The following is a 27,594-nucleotide window of genomic DNA, read 5'->3' as shown; positions in this document are numbered from 1 at the left end:
TCTCTGGGTCTCCAGAAGCAAGAACCTATGACTCCCATAGGCCTAAGCAACCCGAACCTCTGAATAACCCACAGTAGACTAAACAGAGAAGGATAGAGTAAGAAAGACATACAATGTATAAATACCAGTGTGGACTTAAATCCATGCTGACCTTAGTTCATGCTTTCAAGGGATTAAATAAACTTCATAAATATCCCAAATTCTCCTCTCAGTACTAAGTTTAAAATATCTCCTGGCATTCCTAAGAATTTTATTTTCTCTCTAACAGTTCCCTACTATTTATTAAAATATGATATGAATTAAAACCATTTTTACAAAAAGAAATTGCTTACTCTGGAAAGGGTTTTCTTATTTTACAGTCATATTTGATTCTTGATTCTAGACCATGTCATAGAATCAATTAATGTATAATCAATAAATTACCTTTTCTGGCTATTTGGTTCTTTCTTAAATTTTTTTAATTAAATAGTTCAGTAGTGCTTATAATTAAAAGCTAAATTCCTGATGCGCAATCCAATCCGCATCTTCTCTGTTGAGACCACAGTTTTGTGATGATCTCATAAAACCCTGCTCTTCTTTAAATAACACTTTTATTTGGAATATATCAACTTCGTGCTTTGTTTCTTAACTCTTGCTATATAAGATGCTATTTTATTATAATGGTATGAATGTGAAAAGTCCCCCACAGACTCATGGGTTTAAATGTTTGGTTCCTAGCTAGTGGCCCTGTCTTGGGAGATGGTTGCTGGATTTGAAGCTTGAAGGTTATATCTGTTTATAGTCTTTTATCTGTTGCATTCTACTCCCTAAATCTTCTTAAATATACTTACTTTTAGTTGTTTCACAATTTTCCATCTATAAAAATAAGTAAACTTTGTTATTTTTTAAACTCTAAGATTACAGTTTCACTTTTAAGATTACACTGTAACCAGTCCCCTTATTTCTATGTTAAAATCCTAACCCCTAGAATCTCAAACAAGAACTACATTAGTTACTAACTGATTGTTCTGACAAAAGCAACTTAAGAGAGAGTTTGTTTAGGCTCACAGTCCATGCAGTGGAGAAGCAAGGGCAGTCAAAGTGAGACTGAATGGGGGAACTCTCAGGGGCTCCTACCTTAAAGAGCTACAGACTACTCCAGGAGGGAAAATTGGCCATATCCGGAGACAGTCTCCTATCTGGTTAGGCAATACCAAGTAGTCAGTCTTAAAATCACGTACACACAAGCCATACTAAATATCCTCAGCAGACTCTATTTGTATTTATGTGTATATGACAATAATAAAAATTAATTTGAGAGGCAATGGGGGTCATGAGGAGGAAGGTTTGAGGGAATCCGTATGGGGGCATAGGAAGAGAAAATGAATGGAAAATAATGTAAGTATATTTCAATAGCAATTAAAAAATTTTAAAGATTAGCCATAACAATGATTTTGATGACAGTTTTTAGATAAATAGTAAAATGTAAGTGATATTATTATTAGGGTAAGCTCTAATCTAAAATGATTTTATATGTCATTTTTTATTTCTTCATATAAGGGAGAAATTTGGACAATATACAGTAAAGGAAATACAGGCTGATGTGCACTATAGACCCAGAAGATGGCTTACCTAACCACTTATTCGCAGCACTCCCAAACAACCGTCCCTTTTGAGCCTGAGAGTAAGAGTTTTCTAGGAGAGTGGCACTTCTGTGGGCTAAGTCACTCCTTTGTTACAGCAGCCCTACCAAGCCAACAGAAGAGATGCACTATTCTAAAACTGTGTTGGCACTCTAACCTTTCCATTTCTCTTCTGTGTTTCTGATTTCCCTCATATAAGCAACTCGTGTGGGATTTTCTTTAGTTGTCTCTAACTTGCTGAAGAACTGACTTCCACTTTCTTTTACTCTAGATGCCTAGTTCATCTTTGTACCTGTGCCTTTTTTCTACTGTATGTCTTAACATTCTCAGGTGAACAAGGAAATGGAAAATTTGAAACCTTACCTCCCAGGTGTTGTAGTGTCCAATAAATAGACCCAGACCAGTACAGCAAAATGCTGTTGTGGCTGGCCATTACAGCATGGCAATTATTAACCTGACAATGCGATTAGTTTCTCATTCACAAACTTGAATAACGCTGTTGTTCCTGGGGTGTGGAATGAACTAAACAAACTATGTAAATTAGCACTCTATCTAGCATAGCTGTGCACCTGAGAAGTAGTCACTGTTATTTTAATAATGAGTGTTATCACCACCCCTGGAGATAACAGTTGGAAAGCACACTGTTTCTTTTTCTCTAGTAAAAAAATAAATTATAAAAATAAATAAGTAAAAAACTCTGAATGTGTTCAATGATATGTCAGTTCCAAGTTCTAAAAATAATGATCAAAAGACTAAATATGTTAGTAAGGTTATTCCCTAATCAGGAACAGTTCTGTTCTGATTGCAGAATCCATACTTGTGCTGATTTAAAATAATCATATTTCCCTTTTCAGGGTTGGCTTAAAAAATTAATGGTTAAAATGTTTTAAAATGGGCCTACTTCTTATGCTATGATGAAATACCATTTTCTTCTCTAAACAATTTTTAAAGTGATTTCAAACAGTATGTGCAAAATAGGATTGCCATCAGGGAAATGCTGGTGCAGATGGATGTTTTTAAGGCTCAAAGCAATTAGGAGCTGTTGGCAAGGAAAAAGAAACCTTAAAGAAATAGAATCCAATACTTTACCCAAGATAATTTAATGTAGTACCTTTATTAATTCTTGCTATTTTCCATTTTACCAAAATTTTGGAAAAATGCATATAAATTAAGGTCTTATATTCCCGGTACACACATTCAAAGCACTGCTTAAGTAACTATCACTGTTTATAATGTTATACTTTAATGCTAAAGTATAACATTTAGAGCTAAAATGATCAGTCATTTCTATAAGGATATTACCAAGTAGGACAACTAACCAGTATTTAGCAAGGAAAATAGTATATTTAATAATGCAATAGTTCATTGTCTCAGAAAAGGATTTTAGAATCCCCCACACACTAGGGTTATTTATTAAGTTTCTGAGCTCTAATCAGCTACTGTGAAGGCCTCTGGATAAATCATAACATAGTCACTAGGAACAGAGAGGAATATCCACTTAACTGAGGAATATGTGGTATTTAATTAAAAGAAATCATATTACAACAGAATTCAAAACTCCAAATCTCACCTGGAATCTCGCTATACGGGTAAACGTGTTTCAGTAACTAGAAGATTGCATGCAGGAAACCTAACAGAATATTCTACTTTGGTTGTTGATTCATTTACCATTTTCTTGAAAGCAGCATTTATTCCAAAGCTTAAACTTGTTCCTCTATATCCAGATTTTAAAAGATATGAGCATAAGAAATGCTTTCATAGAGTTAAAACCATGAGATATAAAAACAGAAAATGTTTTAAATAAAAAAAATTACAAACTTTGATCCTTAATATGAAATAAAGTTGTATTAGAGAAAAACTAGGTAGGACCAGATGGGCTGGGAACATGTTGGCAGGGCACGACCTCTGTACTGAGGCCTGGCTAATGCTCAGAAGGCCATCATAGAGAAGAGACTGAGGCATTGTCTAGCATAGAAAAGTATAGTTGCAAAGGAAGACACCCATCTCTATAAGGGCCTAAGAAAGAGAAAGCAGTTCAGAGTGGCCGAGGGTTACTGAATGAAGGAAAGCCTGCAGGAAAACAAATTTGAGAAGACAGAAGTCTGATTGTTGATACTGTTCCTTAAAACAATTCTATGTTAATGTAAGCACTGAGAACCACAAAGTTATGAAAAGGAGAAAGCTTGCCATTAATATATAAAATATCCACCAGGCAATAGTGGCACATGCCTTTAATCCCAGCACTTGGGAGGCCAAGACAGGTGGATGGATCTCTGAGTTTGAGGCCAGCCTGGTCTACAGAGTGAGTTCCAGGACAGCCAGAGCTATACAGAGAAACTGTATCTTGAAAAAGTTACATACATACATACATACATACATACATACATACACACACACACACACACACACACACATATATATATATATACACTAAGAGTTTTGGAGATGGTTCCTTGGATAAAGCACTTGCCACATTAAGTTTGTGGACCAATGTTCAGATCCCTAGAACAGGTGAATTCAGTAGTGCACGTCAGCCATCCTGGCACAACTATCATGAGATAGGAGGTAAACATAGGAGATTCCTCTTATTCACAGGCAGATAATCTGACATGCCTGTCAGGAAGCAAGGATAAATCTTGTCTCAAAATGGTGGTGTAGGAGGCCAGACACCCAAGGTGCAGATGTGAACAAGGAACTTAAAAGTTATACATGGAACTGGTGGCTAACTTCGGGTCTTGGGAAATAGTAAGATTAGCAGATAGAAAAGACATCTTTTATTCTATACTCTGTATGATTTATTTTTTCAAAAGTATTTTGATGGCAATTAAAGAAATCTAATAAGAAAAGATGAGCTCATCTTGCCTGCCGGGCGGTAACTGTGCTAAGAAAGCTATGAGCTTCCTGAGTTCTAGTCTGAATAATTCTCCCTCCAAAAGGCATGAGTCAAACGTGAATGATACATTCCATTGTCAATGTGTCACACAAACTTCTATCAGCATGAAACAAAAGTCAATTCATTTACAGAAAACATTGTTGGGAGCTTTATGTAGATGGGGTATAGTCTAGAGGGAACATTTTGTGACATTTAGATGTTACCTGAAGGCATTCCTGTTTTGAGATTGGTGAAAATTAGTAGTCAGCTAAAATGACATAGTCCAAAGGTTTTACTTATAGTCAAGAGTATACCAGGTCAGATATAAATAAATATCAGTAAAAAATATGGTCATCAAATGCAGACCGAGATAATTTAACACTTTTATTTGCTGCCTTATGACTTTCTAAGATCATTAAGAAGAAAAGTTCCTGAACAGATCACCAATAGCTTATGCTTTAAGATCAAGAATTGACAAATGGGACCTCATAAAATTACAAAGTTTCTGTAAGGCAAAAGACACTGTTAAAAGGACAAAACGGCAACCATCAAATTGGGAAAGGATATTCACCAACCCCATATCTGATAGAGGGCTAATATCCAATATATACAAAGAACTCAAGAAGTTAGACCCCAGGGAACCAAATAACCCTATTAAAAATGGGGTACAGATATTAACAAAGAATTTTCACCTGAAGAAATTCGGATGGCCGAGAGGCACCTTAAGAAGTGCTCAACATCATTAGTCATTAGGGAAATGCAGATCAAAACAACCCTGAGATTTCACCTTACACCTTACACCATGGCTAAGGTCAAAAACTCAGGAAACAGCAGGTGTTGGCAAGGATATGGAGAAAGAGGAACACTCCTGCACTGCTGGTGGGGCTGTAAGATGGTACAACCACTTTGGAAATCAGTCTGGAGGTTCCTCAGAAAACTGGACATGAGACTTCCAGAGGACCCTGCTATACCTCTCCTGGGCATATACCCAAAGGATTCCCTGGCATGCAATAAAGACACATGCTCCATTATGTTCATAGCAGCCTTATTTATAATAGCCAGAAGCTGGAAAGAACCCAGATGCCCCTCAAAGGAGGAATGGATTCAGAAAATGTGGTATATTTACACAATGGAATACTACTCAGCAATTAGAAATAATGAATTCACAAAATTTTTAAGCAAATGGTTTGATCTGGAAAATATCATCCTAAGTGAGGTAATCCAATCACAAAAGAATACACATGGAATGCAATCTCTGATAAGTGGATATTAATTAGCCCAGAAGCCCTGAATACCCAAGGCACAAATTTCATAACAAATGACTCCCATGAAGAAGTATGGAGAGGGTCCTGATCCTGGAAAGAATCGATCTAGCAGTGGAAGGGAATATAAGGACAGAGAAAAAGGAGGGAGGGGATTGGAGAAGGGATGGAGAGAAGAAGGTTTATGGGACATATGGGGAGGGGGGATCCGGGAAAGGGGAAATCATTTGGAATGTAAACAAAGAATATAGAAAATAAAAATATATAAAAAAAGAATTTCCAGGATTTGCAGAATTTTAAAACTGTTATTTAATAAAAAAAAATAGTTCCATGCTGACATTAGAGAGTATCCTAGATGTACTTGCAGAAGTGCACTCTTTTTGGAGGTTCACTAGGTTAAGTGATTAACCATGAATTAGGAGCTCTGTTGGCAGCTGAGCAGTCATCTACCAGCCTGCCCGGAGAACTCAGAATAGAGAGGCTGTACCATCACAAGATCCTTGCCTGCAAACAGGATCTTGCCTGCAAAGCCTCCTTAGGGGATGGAATTTTTGCCTTGATACATATGAATTCATTCGATGTAGCAATTATTTGTCTTCCTCACAAGCAAGGGCTCTTACCTTTTCCCATGTTTTCCAAGCTTTCCTCCAGACTTTGATTTCAGACGTTGTTATACACATCTTGAGACATCTGCTATGCTGTTTCCATGGATACTCTTTCTCCAGAGGTTTTGGCAGCTGTACAACCTGCATGAGTTATAGTTTTGGAATATTGTATAGAACAGAATCTTCAGAATGAAGCTCTGGCTGCAGAAGAACTTGCTGCACTCTTTGTTGTTATGATAATACACTATTACATTTTCTATTTCAAAGCCCTTAATAGAATATTTGTCTCTGGATTAGAGAAAATTTTCTCCAAAAAATATCCCAGATATTAAGGGAAAACCATGGCCATAATTTCCTATGTCTACTTGACAGAACACAATTAGAATTCCCAGTTCCTGAGTCCTACTAAAGACACAACTTTCATTCACATTGTGGACAACATATGTAGCTGGTCTTTGTTTAACTTGATGTGCCAATAATCTCATTACAAAGACAAAGTAAATCCACCTAATCCACCTATAATAATTTAAGATTCAATATAAAAATGGAAATCTCTATTTTAATTTGCATACATACATTGACCAAGATAAAGCATTTCATCGTTGTATTTTCATACACAAAATATAACATAATTTGACCATATTTTCTCTCTTATACTTTAATCTTTCCCTTTTCCTCTCTTTCTCTCCCTTCTCCTTTCACATCATTTCACATCATGGTTTTCCCTTAATATCAGGGATATTTTTTTGATAATCATGGGGAAATTTTGGTACTTTCATGTCCATATTATTTCCCACTCACCCTGAGGCCATATATAAAAGTAAAAACATGTGACACTTCTCTGTAGGAATGAACTATTTCATTTACTGTACTGATATCCAGTTCAATCTATTTTTCTGAAATAATTTTACTCTTATTTATGCTTCAGTAAAACTCAAATGCAGCAGTGAATTAGCTAAAGAGCTTTATGTTCCCAACAGGCTGCATATGCTATCTGGATTCACAAATGAAACACACACACACACACACACACACACACACACACACACCAGATAATTTTTGATATGCCTTGGCTAGCTCAAAGGGAGGGTTGTTCTAATCCTCTGCCTGGCTGTCATTTATTTCCCTCCAGTACTCCTGGATCAATACCTTCTAAATCTATGTTTTATCTTTGCTGCCCTATTCCCTTCTGGGCAGCCCCTTCCATAGGGCCACTTTCCCTTTCCACCTACATTTTGCATGATATTTTTTCTGCAGCTCTAAATCTGATCCATCTAAGACATGGTGATCTCTCCCTCCTTTCTCCCATTCCTAGTCCCTGCAAATCCAAAAGTCCTACCTCAGTCTACCTGCCCAACCATTGACCATTGGCTCTTTATTGATCAATCAAAAAGCCAATTGGGCACAAGGACCTTCAGTGCTTGGACACACAGATTCCCGATTTTGGAGACTCCAGAATCAGAATGTAAAATAAAACAAAAGCCAGATAGGAAATAGCTGCAGAAATAGATGCTCGGACAGCCAGTTACACAAATGGAAGATGTATAATTATGCTAAAGCACCATCTTCTAGACACTATGGAAAATAGATTCATTATAAATGCATTATCTGGTAAGAGAAGTCATATCAAAGGGATAAATAATACCATCTCCTATTAATCAGATGCTGTGTAGTTAGTCTTCACTATAATCTCATAATCAACTTTTAAATTAGGCTGTTTCCTCATTTCATAGAAGAGAAACTGAAATCGGATATTTCTAAGAGCACAAAGCTACGAGATTTCAGAGGCAGGGTCAGTACTCTACCAAATTTCACAGCCAGAGAAACAGAGCTGCAGACAGCACTACTCTCTTTTCTACTGCCCAGTCCTGTGTAGCCTTAATCTTTCTTTCTATTTTTCTTTCTTTCCTTTTTTTTGTGAATCCATTTATTCATAGTAAAGCTGTCTCATTGAAAACTAATATTTATATACCAGCAGGGTGCAGTGTTACCAGGCAAGTGGATAGACATTGTCTCTAGATTTTACATGGAGATACCAGACTCCATTGGAATACTGTTCATTTGAATTCAGTATACACTGAATTGAAAAGATAAATTCTAAATATTTGAAACCTTGAAAAAAATGGAACACAGTAATCCAGAAAATACTCTTGGGTTTTCTACTTTTCCAATTTCTGAAAATACATATGCAATTATGACAAAGCAAGTCAGTCAAGGAGATAAAAAGAACAAATTAAATAATATACAAGAGAGAATCTTACTCACCAACTAAGTATTACCAATAAGATATTTGTAGAACGTTTTAGGAAATGACGAGTGTGTGTATGTGTGTGTGTGTGTGTGTGTGTGTGTGTGTGTGTGTGTGTGTGTGTGAGAGAGAGAGAGAGAGAGAGAGAGAGAGAGAGAGAGAGAGAGAGAGAGAGAGAAAATGTAAAAACTAAATATTTACATGTATGTGCCTGTGCACGTTGGTGGTCAAATATGTTTGTAAAACTTGGCTATACTAGTTTGAATACATATTTAAAAATTCCAATAAAGTTAATAAAGCAAAATGTGCTTAACTCGTTTATGTTTAAGGTTTTCCAAACTTAGTTAGGAGTAGAATTCTTCTTTCATTCCTGAAGCTCACAGATGTTCTCTAACATGTTTCTGCCCCTAAAGGGGAGCAATCAGAATTTGTACAGAATCATAGCTGTATAGTAGTACATCAGACATGTGATGTTCACTGACGTAATGCTCCTTTAATATTTTGTTTTTAAAAAAATCACCATTTTGACAGTTGTCACTGAAGTAATGCTTGTATTCACACACTGTCTGTAAATAATCAAGTACTAAGAGTGAAAGACAAAGAAAGAGGTGATAACCTCACATAACGTGTGCCTAGACTCATGTAAAATATGGGAAACACCAGGGGGCAGCCCATGCATGACAGCAGCACATAGGTAAGAACCAAGCACCTTCCTCTTAGAACTTTCTGTAATCCTATTTTCTGTCATACTGGAAGCCCCAGGTCAAAAGCTTGAAATATCTAGTGCTCTCATGGTTCGGTAATGGAGGTCCCTGAGGCTTTAGAGCATTTATAGATCATATCAACAGGAAGATTAGAGGATATTAAAGGGGTAACTCTCAGAGTCAGGCCCACAAATCACTGAGGAAACACTTGCAATTTCCTGAAGAGATAAAAGGATGGCAATTCAGAGGGATGCTTCCAGCTAGTTGCCTAGTAAAATGCAACAGATGTGACTTTAGTGACAGACAATGCCTCTGCTATAAAAATGACTGCTGCCTTGGAACTAAACCTTTACAGTTATTGGCTCAAATCATTCATATATATATATATATATATATATATATATATATATATATAGTATATATTATGTATTTCTATATATATATTAAATTATATAATCAGAATATGTTCTATATATATATATATATATATATATATATATTTAAATTATACAACTTAGGGGTGGTAAGAGTTTTGTTTACCTTACACTTTGAAGCCTATCATGGAAGGAAGTTAGGACAAAACCTCAAGGCAGGAACCTGAAAGCAACAGCTGTAGAGGCATGGTTCTCCATAGCTTGCTTAGCTTGCTTTCATACATGATACAAGGCTGTCTGCCTAGGGGTGACACTACCACAGTGGACCAGGCCCTCCCACATTAATCTTTAATGAAAAAAATGTTCTACAGTTTTGTTCTTAGACCAAGCTGATGGAGGCGATAATGTTCCCTCCTTCCAAGTGACTTTTGTCTATGTTAAGCTGTCAAAAACTAACCAGTGAACAGTCCCAAACAGGTCTCACACAGGGAAAATGAAATTGTAGAAGAGCTGTATTTTGTTGTAATAGCTATAAGGAAAAAAAAAACATTTTCTTACCTTTTGTGACCATCTAGTGGCTGTTGGCATTGTTTGGTTTGTGGGAGGTCATAACCTTCATCTCTCTCTCATGGTTTCTCTTCAGCATCCTTTATTCTACTAAGGTTCTGCAGAATCCCAGCCTCCAAGAAGAGCAGAATCAATGGACAGACCAGAGCTGCATATAGAGTATGTATAAACATGGGTCAGTTTGGGAACACTAGGACTGCAGAGCAGGGAGAAAGCAGGGGAACAGGAATGGAGAAGGACAGACACTCTCTCTGCCTTTGTTGACATCCAGTACACTGAAAATTACAGAACTTGAAGAGTCAGAAGGAAGAATGAGCAAACTAACTTACCCTTTCTATTTCATAACTGATAAAATTAGAGTGAAAGTAACTAGTCCAAGGTAACTTACAGTTAGGACTAGTGTTGGTGTAGATGCTGGCATGTGATCCTGGTGGTCCATCTTTAGCTCTTTTCTAAATACACATGCGTTAAATACAATGAGTGACTATTCCTGTAAAGTAAAAATTGTGACATAATCTTTTTTGTTCTACACATATTAACTAGACCAACGAACTAACTTATTTGCTGTAAGTCACAGTCAAATTATTATTTCTTTTCTTTTTCTCAAATCAGAAGTCATGACCTTTACTCTGGTAACACTATCGTACTCGCTGTGCCCTGAATTCTAGAGTAAAATTTTACTATTACCTTTTCATTGTTTCCAATCACAGCTCTAAAAGAACGGTCATATAAATGGGAAGAGTTTGATCCTAGGTGATATCAATGATATGAACCTACCTATCATCCCCAAAGTGAAAAGAGATAGTTTCTTTTGAGTCAACTATGTATTACCATGACCTAAGAACAAATTCATGTGACTCTAAATGGCATGTTCCTCTACAGAACAAAGTAAAGCTAAAAATAATTTGGTGGGATCAGAGATAAGGACAACGACAAGAAATCTTTTCTACAGACTTTTGTCATTGTAACAGTCTTAACTTTATGGTCAGAAGAAACTAGTAGTCAGCTAAGTTAATATACTAAAGATTTTACCTGATATTAAAAATGATACAAGGTCTTATAGAGAGGTTGCCAGTAAATGTTGATAGAAGGTACTGAAGATAGCCCAAGGTATTTTTAGTTCAGGGGTGCAACAATTCCAACAGTCCACAGTTCTGGATTTATATTCAGACCACCACTCTCCAGGAATAATCTTCAGGGCATGTGACATATGGCCTTTTTAGGAAATTTCAGTTCATACTGTTTTACAAGTTAGGTTGAACTGTCTTATACAAGGTCTTTTAAAGTCAAATGAGAACTTACCACACTGTGGAGCAATACCAGAGCAAGGGCTAGAGAGATGGGTCAGCATTAAGATCACATAATGCTTTTGCAGAGGACCAAAATTTGGTCATAATTAGTGACTCACAACCACTTCAACTGCAGCTTCAAGGGACAGAACACACTCTTATGGCCTTTACATGCATCTGAATTCACACACACACACACACACACACACACAATGCACACATGCAAATACTTACATACACACACATTTAAAAACAAAGCAACACTCCCAGAACAAAAGAAACAATCCACTTTCACTCCCCAAATGGAACCAAGAGGGACTGTTAGGCACACCATGGCAGCCAAAGCCAAAATGGCTCCTTCAGAACTGAAAATTATTCTTTAGTGCCTTGCCAATTGACTCCCAATCGATTACTTCAAGTGTTTTTGCTGTAGATAAATGTGGTTTCTTCCAGAGACTCTGAAGAGCTGAAGAGCGGAAGAGCTTAATTATTCATCCTGAAATTTAATTTCAGGGTTTATAATCATCTAACTATTTAAGATGGAATTTGTCACTGAAACATTTTGAGAGGATATATGGAATTACTTAACATCTACTCACTTCACTTCAAGTTTGGTTTAAAATTGAATGTGTTTCATAATTTCACAGTGGCAATCACATAAGGGCATATACTCTAACCTCCTACATGTTTTCTGCTAATTTGGTTGATTTAGGTCAATTTGTACCATTAGTTGGAAAGGATATTACAGAATAAGGGAGACAGATACAAGGTTTTTCTTTTCTCCCTAAGGTCTACCTCCATAGAAACACAATTAACTTTCTCTCAACCATTTCTCAAGAAGCTCAGAAAAGTATTTGCCACCAAATTAAGCCCAAATTGTGGGTATAGAAAGACATTAGCTGCTTTTCTTTTCTTTTTTTTTATTCGATATATTTTTTATTTACATTTCAAATGATTTCCCCTTTTCTGGCCCCCCACTCCTCGAAAGTCCCATAAGCTCCCTTCCCTCCCCCTGTTCTCCCACCCACCCCTTCCCACTTCCCTGTTCTGGTTTTGCCCCACACTGCTACACTGAGTCTTTCCAGAACAAGGGGCCACTCTTCTGTTCTTCTTGTACCTCATTTGATGTGTGGATTATGTTTTGGGTATTCCAGTTTTCTAGGTTAATATCCACTTATTAGTGAGTGCATACCATGATTCATCTTTTGAGTCTGGGTTACCTCACTTAGTATGATGTTCTTGAGCTCCATCCATTTGCCTAAGAATTTCATGAATTCATTGTTTCTAATGGCTGAATAGTAAGTCTTTTTTTAATCTTGGTCTTTAAAGAGTCAAATGGTTGTGTGGTAGTTTGAGTGATAATGGCGCCTCTAGATTCATATACTGAAATGCTTGGACCCTAGTTGTGGTGGGGGACTGTGTGAGATGGATCAGGAGGTGTGGCCATATTGGAGGCAGTGTGACCTTGTTGAGGAGGTATATCACTAGTGGTGGGCTTTCAGGTTTAGAAAACCCAGCCATTGATATGTCACAGTGTAACTGGGGGGTGGGGGTTGCTGTCTAAACCGGGTGTTTTCAGACTCTTAGAGAAGTTGCACACAGATTATAAAGCACCAAGGACTCTTTATTTAAAAGCCAAATGATAGTATGGGTCACACATAACTTGCATGAAAGCAGAGAAGTAGTGAGTGGGAAATCATTCCTGAGGTCTAGTTATTGTTTGGCATTTCCTTTCATGGGGTTAAGGAGAATGGAAGGTTTGGTTGGAAGGAGACACAGCAAGGGTGGCTGTCTGTTGAGATTGGTAAGCTTGCATTGTGTAAGTTTTTCTTCACTGCCCATGCCCTTTCCTAAAAATGCATCTGATGTTAATTATATGTATATCTGATTATGCATAAGGTATCAAATATGGTTCTCCAAAAGTCAAAAAGTTCAAGACAAAAGCTGTCTTGTTTCTCATGCTCTCCACATCAGCCCAGGCTAGATTGACTAATTGTCCTAGGATGTGTTTCAAGATGTGTCTGAATGGGAAAAGGGTATTTTCATAGGTTGGCCAAGAAGAAGAAACCAATGCCACTGTTTGAAGTTGGTATATGCACATATGCACAGCTTCACAGTAGTGAGAGTCTAAGACTGCTAGGTGCATAGTTAGAGTGGCGCATGCATAGCCCAAGCTAAGTAGAATCCTAGGTTACTAGGCTCTTCCTTACGCTTGCTTATCCACCTCAGTAATGCCCTAGACATAAAAAAATGAGCAGAAATCCATCTGGTGGAATTTAAAAGGAAAGGAAGTTTGTGACATTGAAAAGAGTGTTCTCATATTGCCACCGGAGCATACACAAATGACAGGTTCTCTAGGAGTCAGGGGATGAGGTACACTGTGGGAAGGTTGCCTTTGTATTATCCAATCATTAATTGGTAGCTGAGTACTAATTGTTAATTCTGAGCTGGGGACTGGCAGACTTCACCATTGCTATTCTTATGGCGCAGCGCCTGCATCCTGCATTGTGTCTTGGAAACATTCTTCCTCCCTCAGCCAGTGAATGGTTTAATAAAGATATGATGGCCAATAACTGGGCAGGAAAGGGAAAGTGGGACTTCTGGCCTGAAAGAGGATCTCTGGGAGAAGAATAAGGCAGGATAAAATTCGCCAGCAGGAACCAGAGGTCAGATGTACCCAGAGTGAGAGAGAGAGGTACTGAACTGTGTGGTGGGATGTGGACTAGAATAATCATGTGTTTTTTTTTCTCTGCCCAAGTAATTTACATTTTTTATTTTCTAAATTCTTTGTTTACATTCCAAATACTTTCCCCTTTCACAGTTCCCCCCAACCCATATGTCCCATAAGCCTTCTATACACTCATTCTCGAAACACCTCCCTCCTTTTTCTCTGTCCTGTTACTCCCCTACAATGCTGGATCAGGCCTTTCCAGGATCAGGGCCCTCTCATTACTTCTTCATGGAAGTCATTTGATATGCTACTTGTATCTTGGGTATTCATAGCTTCTGGACTAGTTAATATCTACTTACCAGTGATTGCATTCCATGTATATTCTTTTGTGATTGGGTTACATCACTTAGAATGATATTTTCCAGTTCCAACCATTTGCCTACAAATTTCATGAATTCATTGTTTTTAATTGCTGAGTAGTATTCCATTGTGTAAATATACCACATTTTCTGTATCCATTCCTCCATTGAGGGACATCTGAGTTCTTTCAGCTTCTGGCTATTATAAATAAGGTTGCTATGAACATAGTGGAGCATGTATCATTATTGCAAGCTGGGGAATCCTCTGGGTATATGCCCAGGAGTGGTATAGCAGGGTCCTCTGGTAGTGTCATGTTCAGTTTTCTGAGGAACCGCCAGGGAACCAAATAACCCTATTAAAAAATGGGGTGCAGATATACACAAAGAATTTTCACCTGAAGAAATTCGGGTGGCTGAGAAGCACCTTAAGAAATGCTCAACATCATTCGTCATTAGGGAAATGCAAATCAAAACAACCTTGAGATTTCACCTCACACCAGTCAGAATGGCTAAGGTTAAAAACTCAGGAGACAGCAGGTCTTGGCAAGGATGTGGAGAAAGAAGAACACTCCTCCACTGCTGGTGGGATTACAAGATGGTACAACCACTCTGGAAACCAGCCTAGTGGTTCCTTAGAATGGTGATGTTAATTAAGTTAGATGACCTAGATAGGAGGTAGCCTCTGCCAGGGCATAAGTTATCATAAACTTAGTAAGTCTCTGTGTGTCATTTTTCCTCTGCTAGCTGAAAAAGAAATTCTGGCAAGTCTTCTTTAAACTTGACTATTGTCTACTGGCCAGCTACACAGTTCAGGAAGACCACCTGAAGAGAAGAGATACAGTGATATTCATTATCTGATAGATGGTAGTTCAGTGGATGACAGTTTTGTTGTTTAACAGAAACCATAAGCATGTTGCCCTATTGGATGTTCTCTAATCCATTTTCTCCACAGCAGAAGGACTGAGCTCAAAGAACACATCAATTTACATTTTAATTTAAATACAGTCCACATTTATCTCCTGTGCTGAGGAACTCTGCATGGTCCAGAATCCTGCATAGCTCTACGGCATGTTCGGTCTTGTTTTTACTGACATCCGGGCTTTGCTTCAAGAACAAGTTATTCATCCCATCTTTAGCTTTTCCACAGACTACGGAGAAAGCTTCAAAAGTTCCTTTGCTTCCCTATCATACAGGTGGCTCCTTACATCACCTATTGTTAAGTAATCAGAAATGTTACATTTAGTCATTATACCTGACACTGTATTGTGTTTCTTTGTGGAAAAAAGGTAAATGAATGTTGTATCTTTAAAATGAACTTCTAAGATTGTAATGACCCTATCTAAAAACATTTGTATTTTATCAAGTCGCCGATTAATTTTTCAAGTTACCTACTTAATATCTACAAAAATACTTTGTATTTCATTTAACTTATCAATAGCACTAGTTTCTGATTATATCATGATATTGGATTTTTCATCTGTTTCCTAATTTGTCTTTTTTGAAGAGGGAGTTAACTATGTCGTTTGTTTTCAAGATTATAATGCAATTACATAATTTCTTCCTTCTCCTTTTTCCCTCCATACCTGTCTGTATATCTCTCTTTGCTCTTTTTCAAATCCATGGCCTCCTTTCTCATTAATTGTTGTCACCTGAATATATATTAATATATATACAAGTAGCATCATATAGACAAAACAGGGTATATTTATCACTAATATATATATATATATATATATATATATATATATATATATATATATATATATATATTACTGTATTTATCACTAAGACATATATAATATACATGTCTCTATATTATATATTATGTCTCTATATTATATATGACATGTCTATATATTATATATTATGTAGTGTATCACTAAATCAATACATAAATACAATGTGCTTTGCCTTATATGTTTATTTTCAGAACTGGCCTTTTGGTACTGGGTAACCAGCTGGTGTGCTCTCCCCTGGTGAAAACTGTTTCTCCTGCTCTCAGGATGCCTGAATTGTCTAGGTCTTTGTATAGTGTTAACCTCATGGGCTTTGGCTTATCTACTACTTTAGCATGTCCATTGTTGTTCTTGTTCAGGTTGTGTTTGGGCAGTCATGTTGGTGAGACTTCATAAGTATAATTTGTCTTTTGAGCGAATGTTCAAGGACAAGTACTTAATTTGAATCCATGACACCTTTAGGATATCCTATAGTATGACTCCTGTTTGTCCAGTGTGACCAGCCTACAGTATTGTAGTAAGAGATAGTTAAAATAAAATAATCAAGCAACTTAGGGTCACATTTAAGAGTTATGCAGGCATAGAAAAGAATCAATTTGTGAATAAAACTGCCCATTCATAATCTTTCCTCTTCAAACTTTAGATGCTTCATTATTTTCCCTCCCCTCATCATGAAGAGTCTTCAACATTTTTACCTGGTTTATATACAAAGACTAACTGTATGAATTGATTTCTCATAGCAGTGACAGGACAGTGACACAGATAGAGAAAGAAAGACCCATTTTGGCTCATTGTTTGAGGCAAGACAGTCCACCATGGCAGGTACAGCATGCCAACTTCATGAGGGTCAGGGGGAGCCACCCCAGTGCTTTCTTTCATCAGTGTAAACTTAAAATCTGACATGTTCAAAGGGTAATGGCCTCACCATAACCTCTAAGCCCAGGCTTATGAGTCTACATCTGTTAGAGCTTAGCCCCATGTGCAAATGTTTCCTGGACCTCCCAAAAACATTCTGCCAGCTGTAAATGAAGTGTCCAAATACAGGAACCAATGGAGAACATTTTACACTCAAACCACAGCACACTTAGAGGAGAAGGATAAAATTCACTAAGTGCTTATGGTCCTCTTCAGATAGAAACATGACTTGGCAAAGCTGGTGAGCTTGAAGACCCTTCCTGTTTCTCAATGTGCCAGTACATGTTAGTACATTGGGAACCTTTATCCATGTGAGGGTGCTTCTTCCTTAGAAAACCAGAAAATAGATCTTCCTTCCCCAACATTAAGAGACTGAAAATGAGAAGAAAACATAAGGACAGAAAGTTGAAGCAGCATGACATTAGGAATAAGTGGAGCAGGGCAAGGACAGAGCTCCTTACAGCCATCATCATTGACGCACTCCAGAGTCCTGCATCTATTTAGCATGACAGAGGGCAAGCCAAAGACCCCACACATTCCAGCTCAAGCTTCAACGGACACACTCATGTTAGACAGTGCCATTTTAGTTAGATTCTGCACCCATTCATTTATACTCCAATTTTTTCTAGATTTTTGTATGAAGAGATAGACAAATTTATCTTAAGATATGGAAGAGTTCTTTCATGGAATCATTTCTATACCTTTTTTGGAATTTTTTATTGGATATTTTCTTTATTTACATTTCAAATGTTATCCCATTTCCTGGTTTTCCCTCTGAAAACACCCTATCCCATCCCTCATGCCACTGCCCCCTGCTCACCAACCCACCTGCTACCCCTTCCCTGTCCTGGTATTCCCCTATACTGGAGCATTGAGCCATTTCTATAACCTTTAATAAAACAGTATCTGACTTTAAAGGACAAACGTTGAGGAAAGACACATGATATCTCAGGGGTCACCTGTTGAGGTGAAGATATGGAGTCTGTGTGGTTCTCTGAGATTATGTAAACCGTAGGAACCTAAATTTATTTTAATAATGTTAGTAAGATTATAAATGATTAACTTTACACAGCAGGCTTGTCTTGCTGTTTTAAATACATTTGCTCTCAGTATTCATGCTGGCAAGAAAAATACATAGCCTGGATCACTACAAAGATATTGTAGTGTTGAATATACAGTTGTTTATATGCATATAATATGCAATAAGTGCTCAATGTTAATGTCTCCTTATTCTTATAACACATAATATTTATAAAAGAATTATCATATGTAAGATAATATACTAGGCTTATTTTGAGATACCGGCCAAAACATGGGCTTCATTGCCTGTTTTTTAATCTTGGATTCTTGGGCAGTAGCAAGGACTGCTCACTTCTTGTAAGCTAAACTTGAGAAGAGATCCTAGAAAATTATACAAATAAAAGAAAAAGTTGAAACAAAGAAGGACATAAAAAACATTACGACATATTCACCTTTAGTCTGCTTACTGCAGTGGATGCTCTGATGAACCATGGAGAAATCGCCTTAGATGTTCAACACTAAACATGGCAGTGGGGACCTTAGCTACCTGCTTACATCACCAATTGGCAAAAGATTAGTGCATTGATTCTCTTATACTGTATATCATACATGCAGTATATCATATATGTCTTTTAAAAAACAAAAAACATATATGATATACAGTATACAAATACTGTATATCATATATGCCTTTTAAAAACAAGAACAGATAGCTTGGATGTAGTAGCATCTTTATGGCCCATTTCTTGCACTACTTTGATACACTTATCATATAACCTTAAAATATAAATGTGAATGAAATTCCTAAAAAAAAAATTAAAACTCAATTCAGTTGGTATATTGCTTCCCTGGGGTGGGTGTCACAAATCACTATACACTGAATGGCTTTAAAAGATTAATTCTTGTGCATTAATCCAGCATAGAAATCTGAAAATAAAGAGATACCATCCCTATGATCCACCTTAAGATGGGAAGGGATTCCTTCTTTTCCAGATTCCAATACTCTTGCATGTGTCTTATCTTACAGTGCATCTACGGTGTATTCCTCGCTTCTTCTACAGCTGTTTCAGTATTTGCATTTCATTTCACCTCTTGTGTCTTCATGTCTACATGTCCTCTCTTCATACAGGCTTACCATATTAGGGTTCTACCCAATTCCATTATGATCTCATTTTAAACGATTGCTTTTGAAAGTATCCCTGATTCTAAATCAGACATTCTAGAAGTGAGACTATATGTTTACTGAGCCAATTTATAGAATTATAAAATAAAACCACAGGGTCTCATTGGCTGCAACGAATCCCAATGTTGCAAAGAAGTTACTTGAATTTGTCATGTGTTTTCTAAATCACAATTTCATGTTCCCTCACACTTAGCCAAAATACCAGCAGATATAAGTTGTTTGTCCCCAAGGATAAACAAGTTTTCAACTCCAAAGGGAGTTTTTCCTTTACCGTTAGTTTACCTACTAGTCTACAGTTCTAATTGGATATAAAAGCATTAGAGATGCACAAATAACTGTGTAGCAGAAACTCAGGATACTCTTTTAAAAAAAAGATTTATTTATTTATTTTATGTATATGAATACACCATTGCTCTCTTCAGACACACCAGAAGAGGGCATCATATCCCATTACAGATGGTTTTGAGCCACCATGTGGTTGCTGGGAATTGAACTCAGGACCTCTGGAAGAGTAGTCAGTAAGCTTTTTTTTTTTTAATTCAATATATTTTTTATTTACATTTCAAGTAATTTCCCCTTTCCTGGTTTCCCACTCCCAGAAAGTTCCATAAGCCCTCTTCATTCCCCCTGTTCCCCCATCCACCACTTCTCGCTTCCCTGTTCTGGTACTGCTCTATACTGCTGCACTGAGCCTTTCCAGAACCAGGGGCCATTCCTCTATTCTTCTTGGACATCATGTGATATGTGGATTATGACTTGGTAATCCAAGTTTCTAGGCTAATATCTGCTTATCAGTGAGTGTATACCATGATTGATATTTTAAGACTGGGTTACCTCACTTGGTATATGATGTTCTCCAGCTCCATCCATTTGTCTAAGAATTTCATGAATTCATTGTTTCTAATGGCTGAATAGTACTCCATTGTGCATATATACCACATTTTTTGTATCCATTCCTCCAATGAGGGAAACCTGGGTTCTTTCCAGCTTCTGGCTATTATAAATAGGGCTGCTATGAACATAGTGGAGCATGTATCCTTATTACATGCTGGAGAATCCTCTGGGTATATGCCCAGGAGTGGTATTTCAGGGTCCTCTGGAAGTGAGGAGCCCAGTTTTCTGAGGAACCACCAGACTGATTTCCAGAGTGGTTGTACCAATTTGCAATCCCACCAGCAGTGGAGAAGTGTTCCTCATTCTCCACATTCTTGTCAGCACCTGTTTTCTCCTGAGTTTTTGATCTTGGCCATTCTGACTGGTGTGAGGTAAAATCTCGGGGTTGTTTTGATTTGCATTTCCCTAATGACTAATGATGTTAAACATTTTTTTTATATTTTTTTATTTATTTTCTATATTCTTTGCTTACATTCTAAAACTTTTCCCCTTTCCCAGTCCTCCCCATATGTCCCATAAGTCCTCTTCTCTCCATCCATTCTCCTATCTTTCCCCCTCCCTTTTCTCTGTCCTGGTACTCCCCTACAATGATAGATCAAGCCTTTCCAGAATTGGGGCCCTCATCTTCCTACTTCATGAGAATCATTTGATATGCTAATTGTATCTTTAGTATTCAGAGCTTCAGGGCTAATTAATATCCACTTATCAATGATTGCATTCCATGTGTATTCTTTTGTGATTTTGTTACCTTGCTTAGGATCATATTTTCCAGTTCCATCCATTTGCCTAAAAATGTTCATGAATTCATTGTTTTTAATTGCTGAATAGTACTCCATTGTGTATATAGTTCACATTTTCTGTATCCATTCCTCCATTGAGGAGTATTTGGGTTCTTTCCAGCTTCTGGCTATTATAAATAAGGCTGCTATGAACATAGTGGAGCATGTGTCCTTATTGAATGCGGGGGAATCCCCTGGGTATATGCCCAGGAGAGGTATAGCAGGGTCCTCCAGAAGTGTCATGTCCAGTTTTCTTAGGAACTGCTAGAATGATTTCCAGAGTGGTTATACCATCTTACAATCCTACCAGCAGTGAAGGAGTGTTCCTCTTTCTCTACATCCTCGCCAACACCTGCTGTCTCCTGAGTTTTTAACCTTAGCCATTTTGACTGGTATGAGGTGAAATCTAAGGGTTGTTTTGATCTGCATTTCCCTAATGACTAATGATGTTGAGCACTTCTTAAGGTGTCTCTCGGCCATCTGAATTTCTTCAGGTGAAAAATTCATTGTTTATGTCTGTACCCCATTTTTAATAGGGTTATTTGTTTCCCTGGGGTCTAACTTCTTGAGTTCTTTATATATATTGGATATTAGCCCTCTATCGGATGTAGGGTTGGTGAAGATCTTTTCCCAATTTGTTGGTTGTTGATTTGTCCTTTTGATGGTGTCCTTTGCCTTACAGAAACTTTGTAATTGCATGAGGTCCCATTTGTCAATTCTTGATCTTAGAGCATGAGCTATTGGTGTTCTGTTCAGGAACTTTTCCCCTGTGCCCATGTCCTCAAGGGTCTTTCCCAGTTTCTTTTCTATTAGTTTCAATGTGTCTGGTTTTATGTGGAGGTCCTTGATCCACTTGGAGTTGAGCTTAGTACAAGGAGATAAAGATGGATCAATTCACATTCTTCTGCATGCTGACCTCCAGTTGAACCAGCACCATTTGTTGAAAAGGCTATCTTTTTTCCACTGGATGTTTTCAGCTCCTTTGTCGAAGATCAAGTGGCAATAGGTGTGAGGGTTCAGTTTTGGATCTTCAATCCTATTTCATTGATCCTCCTGCCTGTCACTGTATACTCAAAGGATAAACAGGCTGAGAAAGAAATTAGGGAAATGACACCCTTCACAATAGCCACAAACAATATAAAGTAACTTGGTGTGACTCTGACCAAACAAGTGAAAGAGCTGTATCACAAGAACTTCAAGTCTCTGAAGAAGGAAATGGAAGAAGACCTCAGAAAATGGAAAAATCTGCTGTGCTTGTGGATTGGCAGGATTAATATAGTTAAAATAGCCATCTTGCCAAAAGCAATATACAGATTCAACACAATACCCATCAAAATCCCAACTCAGTTCTTCATAGAATTAGAAAAAGGAATTCTCAAATTCATCTGGAATAACAAAAAACCCAGGATAGCTAAAACTATTCTCAACAACAAAAGAAATTCTGGGGGAATCAGTATTCCGAACCTCAAGCAGTACTACAGAGCAATACTGTAGTCGGTACCCTAAACCACTGAGCCATCTCCAGCCCTTAGATTGTTTGACAGATCACAATCACTTATCTAAAATACAGCAGCTTGTCAATTCTAGACATTTTATCATGTTGATGTTTATCATATTTGAATCAATTCTTTTCTTCCAATGATAGACTTGCACATGTATTTATAATATAAGTCCAACAAGGCTGATGGATAATTTAATGTATTACAAATGATTTTGGCTAGTCAATACTAAGAATATTAAATTTTATTTGCTCCTAATTATTACACTTCACTTAAGGATGACCTTAAGCTAGAATAGATGCTTGTATATGCTATGAATGGCTTAATTAAGCCAGGCAGTGGTGACACATGCCTTTAATCCCAGCACTCGGGAAGCAGAGGCGGGTGGATTTCTGAGTTCAAGACCAGCCTGGTCTACAGAGTGAGTTCCAGGACAGCCAGGACTATACAGAGAAACCCTGTCTGGAAAAAAACAAAAACAAAACCAAAAAACAAACAAATGAACAAACAAAAAATGACTCAATTATTTTCAAATAACTAATAAATAATTTTCAGAGAGAAATCAATAGTTACTTTAAAGAACTGCAATGTTTTAAAAATATTCTGAAACAGGAACACTGGAAACAGTTAAGAAACTCTTAAGAAAACATTTCAGTTTTCTTAAGTAATCTTTTCCTGAACATTTGTAAAAGTTGGGAATTAAATCCCTGTTGGGGCCAGGTCGTGGTGGCACACTCCTTTAATCCTAGCACTTGGGAGGCAGAGGCAGGAGGATTTCTCAGTTCTAGGCCAGCCTGCTCTACAGAGTGAGTTCCAGGACAGCCAGGGCTGCACAGAGAAACCCTGTCTCAGAAAACAAACAAACAAACAAACAAACAAGCAAACAAACAAACAAACAAACAAATAAATCCCTGTTGGAGGGATAGCATCCAGCCTATTATTTCTATGCTTTGAATCTTCTTTGTTTTTTTAATTATTTTTATCATATATTTTCTTTATTTACATTTCAAATGTTATCCCCTTTCCTCATTTGCCCTCCAAAAGCCCTCTATCCTCTCCCCACCCCCTGCTCACCAATCCACTCCTTTCTGCTTCACTGTCTTGGCATTCCCCTACACTGCAGCATAGAGCCTTTCCAGGACCAAGGGCCTCTCCTCCCTTTGATGTCTAACAAGGCCATCCTCTGCTGCCTATGCATCTGGAGCCATGGGTAACACCATGAGTACTATCTGGTTGAGGGTTTTGTCGCTGGGAACTCTGTGAGTGCCAGGTGGCTCATATCTGTCCCTTCACTCACAACATTGAGCTGGGCTTCTCAGCACATTGGATCAGTCTGTGACATTCCTGGCTGCCACCCCCAGCCTCCTGCTTGTGTTATCCCTGGTCTTTGTTCTTCTGAGAACCATACAGCTGCTTTCACCTGGAAATCAAGGCTGCCTCAGGGCAGTCTTACCTGGAAACATCCTGGGACCTGTAAGACACGAAGTCCTTTAATCCCAGCAGGCAACCCGCTGAGAAGAGGAGCCAATGATTTCCCAGATATCTCCTTGAGTCTAGGGGGAAGGGTTTGCCCAAACTGTTAAAAGGTCTGACCGACATTAAAGTTCGGGGCCTTGATCACTGAAATATTGTCCTGGCCTTTTTTCTTTTTGCCCCTTCCTCATCCATCCCTCAGCTTCTCTTCCAGCAGCCCAGTTTGTGATAGCTGTAGGCAGCTATGGAATCCAACACATATCGTTGTTCCTCCTATGAAGCTGCAAACCCCTTCAGCTCCTTGGGTCCTTTCTCTAGCTCCCCAGTTGGGGACCCTGTGCTGAGAGTTTCTTCCTCGGTATTTGTCATGCCCTAGCAGAGCCTCCCCAGTGACAGCTATATCCAGCTCTAGTCAGAGAGTGCTTGTGGGCATCCACAATAGTGTCTGACTTCTGTAACTGTATATGGGATGGATCACTAGGTGGGGCAGTCTCTGCATGATCTTTCCCTCAGTCTCTGCTCCACACTTTGTCTCTGTATCTCCTTCTGTGGGTATTTTGTTCTCCCTTCCAAGAAGGACCAGAGTACCCATACTTTGTTCTTCCATCTTCTTGGGCATCATTTGATCTGTGAATTGTGTCTTGGGTATTCCAAGCTTCTGGGCTAATATCCACTTATCAGTGAGTGCATAACATTTGTGCTCTTTTGTGATTGGGTTACCACACTCAGGATGGTATTTTCTAATTCCATCAATTTGTCTAAGAGTTTCATGAATTCGTTGTTTTTTTATATATATTTTTATGTTCTATATTCTTTGTTTACCATCTAAAAGCTTTCCCCTTTCCCAGTTCCTCCCTCCCCATATGTCCCATAAGTCCTCTTCTCTCCATCCATTCTCCTATCTTCCCCCCTCCCTTTTCTCTGTCTTGGTACTCCCCTCCAATGCTGGATCAAGCCTTTCCAGGATTAGGGTAGTATTCCATTGTGTAAATATACCGTATTTTCTGTATCCATTTCTCTGTTGAGGGACATCTGGGTTCTTTCCAGCTTCTAGCTATTATAAATAGGGCTGCTATGGACATAGTGGAGCATGTGGAAATCCTCTGGGTTTCCTTATTACATGTTGGAAAATTCTCTGGGTATATGCCCAGGAAGATATAACAGGGTCCTCCAGTAGTTTTATGCCCAGTTTTCTGAGGAATTTCCAAACTAATTTACAGAGTGGTTGTGCTGGCTTGTAATCCCACCAGCAATGGAGGAGTGTTCCTCTTTCTCCACATCCTCATCACCACCTACTGTCTCCTGAGTTTTTTTATTTTAGCCATTCTGACTGGCGTGAGGTGAAATCTCAGGGTTGTTTTGATTTGCATTTCTCTGATGACTAAGGATGTTCAACATTTCTTAAGGTGCTTCTCAGCTATTCAGTATTCCTCAGGTGAAAATTCTTTGTTTAGCTCTGTACCCCAGGTATTTGGCTCTCTGGGGTCTAACTTCTTGAGTTCTTTGGATATATTGGACCATACACACACACACACACACACACACACACACACACACACACACACATATATATATATATCCACTTTGGATATATAGTGACCATAGATAGGTGTGTGGATTCATTAGCCCTCTGTCAGATGTAGGGTTAGTAAAGATCTTTTCCCAATTTGTTGGTTGACATTTTGTCCTATTGACAGTGTCATTTGACTTCCAGAAACTTTGTAATATTATGAGATCTCATTTGTCAATTCTTGATCTTAGAGCATAAGCTACTGGTGTTCTGTTCAGGAAAATTTTCCCAGTGCTCATGTACTTGAGGATCTTCCCCACATTATTTTCTACTAGTTTCAATGTATCTGGTTTTATGTGGAGGTCTTTGATCCATTTGAACTTGAGCTTAGTACAAGGTGATAAGAATGGATCAATTTGCATTTTTCTGCATGCTGACCTACAGTTGAACCAGCACCAATTGTTGAAAAGGCTATGTTTTTTCCACTGGATAGTTTTATCTCCTTTGTTGAAGATCAAGTGACCATAGGTGTGTGGATTCATTTCTGGGTCTTCAATTCTATTCTATTGATCTACCTTCCTGTCACTGTAACAATACCATGCAATTTTTAACACTATCGCTCTGTAGTACTGCTTGAGGTCTGTGATACTGATTCCCCCAGAAGTTCTTTTGCTGTTGATAATAGTTTTAGCTATTCTGGGTTTTTTGTTATTCCAGATGAATTTGAGAATTGCTCTTTGTAACTCTATAAAGAAGTGAGTTGGAATTTTGATGGGGATTGCATTGAATCTGTATGTTGCTTTGGGCGAGATGGCCATTTTACTGCATTAATCCTGCCAATTCATGAGCATAGGGGATCGTTCCAACTTCTGAGGTCTTGTTCGATTTCTTTCTTCAGATACTTGAAGTTCTTGCCATACAGACCTTTCACCTGTTTGGTTAGAGTCACACTAAGATATTTTATATTGTTTGTGACTATTTTGAAGGGTGTTGTTTCCCTAATTTCTCTTAGTCACAGGAGTCTGTTGAAATTACCAGGTTGGTAGTCTTTGTCCTTACTGAGGTCTTTGCTGGTGTAAAGAAATAGAATGCTGGTTCTAAGTCTAAGGAGCATTTAGTTCTGATAACAGAATGTTTCATCTCCCAACTCCTCCGAAAGTATCCCATGAAGCAGTCTGTGGAGCATAAAGTAGTAACACAGATTTTATGTTCTTCTAAATTTGTTTTGCTAGGAGTCCTGATAATAAATCTAACTCTATGTTTATCTTTACTTCTCATCCAGTGGATTTAAGCTGTGAACAGTTTATATTTAGTTTCAGAACTTTGTATTGATCACTGATTTGTCATATGTGCCTACCTTCAAAGAAAACCCCAAACATTCAAGGTACCTCAGCCTTAGAATTAATAGAGTGTCTGGCCATTGTTTGGCTGGCTGCTTTCAGGTCAGATGATTATGTAACTCACATTCCTTCTTCCTTGACTCTAAGGAAGACTTTGGTCTGAGATGATATTCAACAAGAATTCCATGTGAGCAAATTATTTGATTCACAGATCTTTATAGGTGTTCCATAAGTCTTTGCTTCAGTAATTATCAGGGGAAATAGATTAAGTTCCTCCACTGAACTACCTGTGATTTTCTTTAAGGTACAATTGTGGTAGCCTTCAGACTTAGAGTACTGAGTTTCCTGTGTAATCCACTTCTCTACATAATTAGGCTTTATGTTGTCCAAAGATGGCTCTGTGTGTAGGTCTCTACTAGGCATTCAGGAGAAGCACTAGCCTTAGAGAAATGACATCTGAGCTCTGAGGCTTTTAATAGGCTACATTTAAGGCAGCATCCTCTTAAAGCCTTTGTTTAGGAACTGAGTGGTTATCTGGTTGTCATCCACAGGACAAGTCATCATCCACCCTTGTTGAATGCTCCATATTTATAATATACTTTCTGATAGACATTAAGGAAAGACATGATAACATTGTGTATTATTCCAGAAGATGCATGGTTTTACTCCACA

The sequence above is a fragment of the Apodemus sylvaticus genome, chromosome 17, assembly GCF_947179515.1.
Source record: "Apodemus sylvaticus chromosome 17, mApoSyl1.1, whole genome shotgun sequence".
Classification (NCBI taxonomy): Eukaryota; Metazoa; Chordata; class Mammalia; order Rodentia; family Muridae; genus Apodemus; species Apodemus sylvaticus.
Note: the sequence above shows the minus strand (reverse complement) of the source record.